General features: G+C 43.1%; 1 long non-coding RNA gene across 1 annotated transcript; it reads right to left on the reverse strand.

Moving 5' to 3' along the window:
* Positions 1–305: 305 nt before the first annotated feature.
* On the reverse strand, positions 306–2,510 carry LOC140537008 (uncharacterized). Its single transcript, XR_011977636.1, has 3 exons — positions 2,360–2,510; positions 531–598; positions 306–376 (listed from the first exon to the last, which is right to left on the reverse strand). It is a non-coding gene; the product is annotated as an uncharacterized lncRNA (long non-coding RNA).
* Positions 2,511–3,425: the final 915 nt, after the last annotated feature.

A 3,425-nucleotide genomic window follows, 5' to 3' on the forward strand; every position in this document is an offset into this window, starting at 1 on the left:
ACGACCCTCTGTGTCTGTGGCGCCGGTAGTGTTGGAATTAAGATGGTCACGTTAGAGGAGTCACGGGCAGCCTCCAGCCTCGTCAGCGAAGTTTGACTGCCTCTAAAACAGCAGCTGGATCGACCGTACAAGCTTGACGACCTCCTGGAGAGCTCGTACCTGAGCAGGCGGACAGAAACAGACAGAAACGCGATAACAGGGAGCAGAGAGCACAAGGATTACAACAACTGGCTCAGATGAAGACAAAGCCACAAAAGTGGTACCAAGTTACCCATTAAAGAGTACAATAGACTTTATTACCTGAATGTGGTCAATGATCACAGTGGTGATGGTTGCAGTGTGTTACAATATTCAAACAGCATGAAATCCTTGTTCACTGTAATTATGATGTTTCACGCATCATTATGCAGTAGAGAGCATGAAAATCAAGGGTAAGATTGATAAACTGAACTGTGAAGTCAAATCTGCTCAGAGTAGAAACAGAACCTGATGCTCGAGCAAAAGCAGTACTTGAACTAGTACATACTGACCTAGCTGCTCCTATAGATCCAGTGGGGGTGGGGAGGGAAACTCCAGACAAGCAGCTCCAGACAGGGAGCTCAGGACATGAGGAGAGAGAGAGAAAAAGATGATGATTAGAAGAAGCTTTACGTTTAGTGAGAGACCTGTAGCAGAAATAGTTACAGACACAACCACAATAATAGTGATAAAAAGCCTGTAATCAGAGCAGGACAGAACAGTGGTGAAATGTAATCAGAGCAGGACAGAACACAGAACTGGAGAGTTCTCTGAAAGCTGGTGTTAAAGAGAGAAGTTTTTCATCTAGATTTAAAGACTGAGAGTGTGTCTGATTCCCGGATATTAACAGGGAGCTTGTTCCAAAGTTGGGGGCTTTGTAAAAGAACGCTCTTCCTCCTGCACTGTTTTTTCTAATACGTGGGACTGATAATAGGCCAGCATCTTGCGAGCGAAGTGTACGTGGAGGGCTGTAAGGTGTAAGAAGTTCCTCCAGATAATGTGGGGTTTAGAAGTATTTTATGATCTGTACTGAATTTAACAGGTAACCAGTGTAAGGATGAAAGAATTGGACTAATATGATCAGATTTCCTAGCTCAAGTTCGTACCCTGGCAGCAGCATTCTGAACAAGCTGGAGCTTATGAAGAGATTTACCTGAACTTCCTGCAGAAATGTTCTGTGAGTGGTAAGCCTGAAACATCCACTGTTAGAATTGTGTCCCTACTGACGGATAGGGGAACTGAAATTTAAGTGTTTCTTTGCTGCTTTGGACATCTTCGTCCTTTGAGTCCGGATCACGTCAAAAAGTCAATGGTCTAAAACAAATATGAAACTTAAAATATCAAAAGGGATCCGGGTTAAAGTAACCTCAAGGTCTAAGAATATGGCGACCCGTAATTCCTAAGACAAGCGGTCTAATTAATTTACTTAAGGTCACCTCAGGTACAGAGTCTCAGAGTCAGTAGAGCGCCTGAATTGACTCAGAATCACTCATTGGGATGACGGCGGCCGCCTCTGTCAGTTTCTGATCCTGTCTCTGAAAACTCTGGACCCAGAGGAATATTGGGATCTCGGTGGAACCTCCAAAACTGTGATAGTGGGATTTGCTTCTCTGCGCATTGTTTCAAAGTAACAAAACGTACAAGACAAGAACACCAGATTCACCATTTGACATTTTTTGACTGATGGAATTTGGCTTCCCTCTGTAACCCAGCTGTGCTGTGAACACACGTGCCTGGAGCGGTGGGCAAAAGTACGTAAAGGTCTTGCTCAAGACCTGTACTGCTACAGGGTCTGTAATGAACCACAGAGCTTTAGAGAGATTCAGCTAAATCAACATTCTGGGTTGAGGCTATGAAAGAGGAGAGGACTTCCCTCATTGAATATGACACATTTACTCTGACCCCTCTCCCAGAAGCTGAGCATGCAGTGAGGGGAAGGAGGGTCTAAGATTAAAAACTGTAGATGGAGCAGAAACGTTCTCTAGATGAAAATGGCTTTACACTGAAATCAGGAGGATAACACTGATAATCTGGGTCCATGATCATTTACCAGTTTTCCTACTCTTAGGATGGAGGCAGCAGCAGCACAATCCCTGAATATCATTAAGAGCAGTAGTATTGAATGATGGTGTAGCAAAAGAATTTATATCAATTCTAATAAGATTTTTAAGGCAGATTTTCTGAAGCTCCAGTTATAAACCATGTGGAGGACAGACAGTCTCCATACTGCAGGGTTAGTCTGAGACACTATGAGGGACACTGATTTATTACTGTTTAAAACAAGCAGAGAAATGACAGAATAAATGATGATTAAATCCAGTAAATCATGTAAATCACTCACCTGCCCACTGTCCAGCTCACTAACCTGAACGCCGGTCGGAGGGCCGGTCGCTCGACGCTCTGTGAAGAATCACAGCTCGAGCTTCTAAAGCAGAACCGCGTCCAAACACGCGCGCAAACATACCGGAGATCACGTGAACGCCGGAAGTGACGCTTCGTTACGCAATCACGTTTCAAGGCGCGTCAGTTCCCCGGTCCCGCTGCAGACCCGAGCAACGAGCTAGCAGTGTGAAGCTAGCAACACTTGGACAGAGTAGCGAACGAAATCCTGTCAAAATAAAAGTCCCTCCTAAACCTGAATACAAATATTTCTGACTCTCTAAACTGAAAATGATAAACTAGTTTAAGAAAACAGTGTTTACAACTATTTAAAAGATTATTAAAAGTAACTCTAATTAATAACTGTAAATAATAACAGATATAAAGGAAAATTGCTTCTATACTGAGTGTTGCTGGGAATAGTTTTTCTTTCTCTGGCATTTTATTAATATAATCTTAATCAGGAAACATAAATCTTTAATAAAAGTGGCATTATGAAGGAAAATATACAGCTTTAGACACTGGCACCATGTTTATCCCGCAATGACAAAGTGAAAACAGAGTTTTCTAATAAATTTCTGCAAATTTATTTAAAAAAAGAAAAACTAAAATGTTGCAGTGACATAAGTATTCAGACCCTTTACTTAGTACTTAGGTGAAGCACCTTTGGCAGTGATTACAGCCTCCAGTCTTCTTGGGTATGATGCCGCAAGGTTTGCTCACCTGGATTTGGGGATTTTCGGCCTTTCTTCTCTGCAGATCCTCTCCGTAAGGTTGGATGAGGGCGTCGGTGGACAGCTATTCTCAGGGCTCTTCAAAGATTTTAATAAGGTGTAAAGCAGGGCTCTAGTTGTCCACTCTGGAGCATTCACAGGGTCGTCTCTAAGCCACTCCTGTGTTGTGTTGAGTCACTGTCTCGTTGGAAGGTGATCCTTTGCCCCGTCTGAGGTCCTGAGTGCTCTGGACCAGGTTTCCTTTAAGAATATATCTGTACTCCATTCAGCTTTCCCTCAACCATGACCCAGTCT

The sequence above is a fragment of the Salminus brasiliensis genome, chromosome 16, assembly GCF_030463535.1.
Source record: "Salminus brasiliensis chromosome 16, fSalBra1.hap2, whole genome shotgun sequence".
Classification (NCBI taxonomy): Eukaryota; Metazoa; Chordata; class Actinopteri; order Characiformes; family Bryconidae; genus Salminus; species Salminus brasiliensis.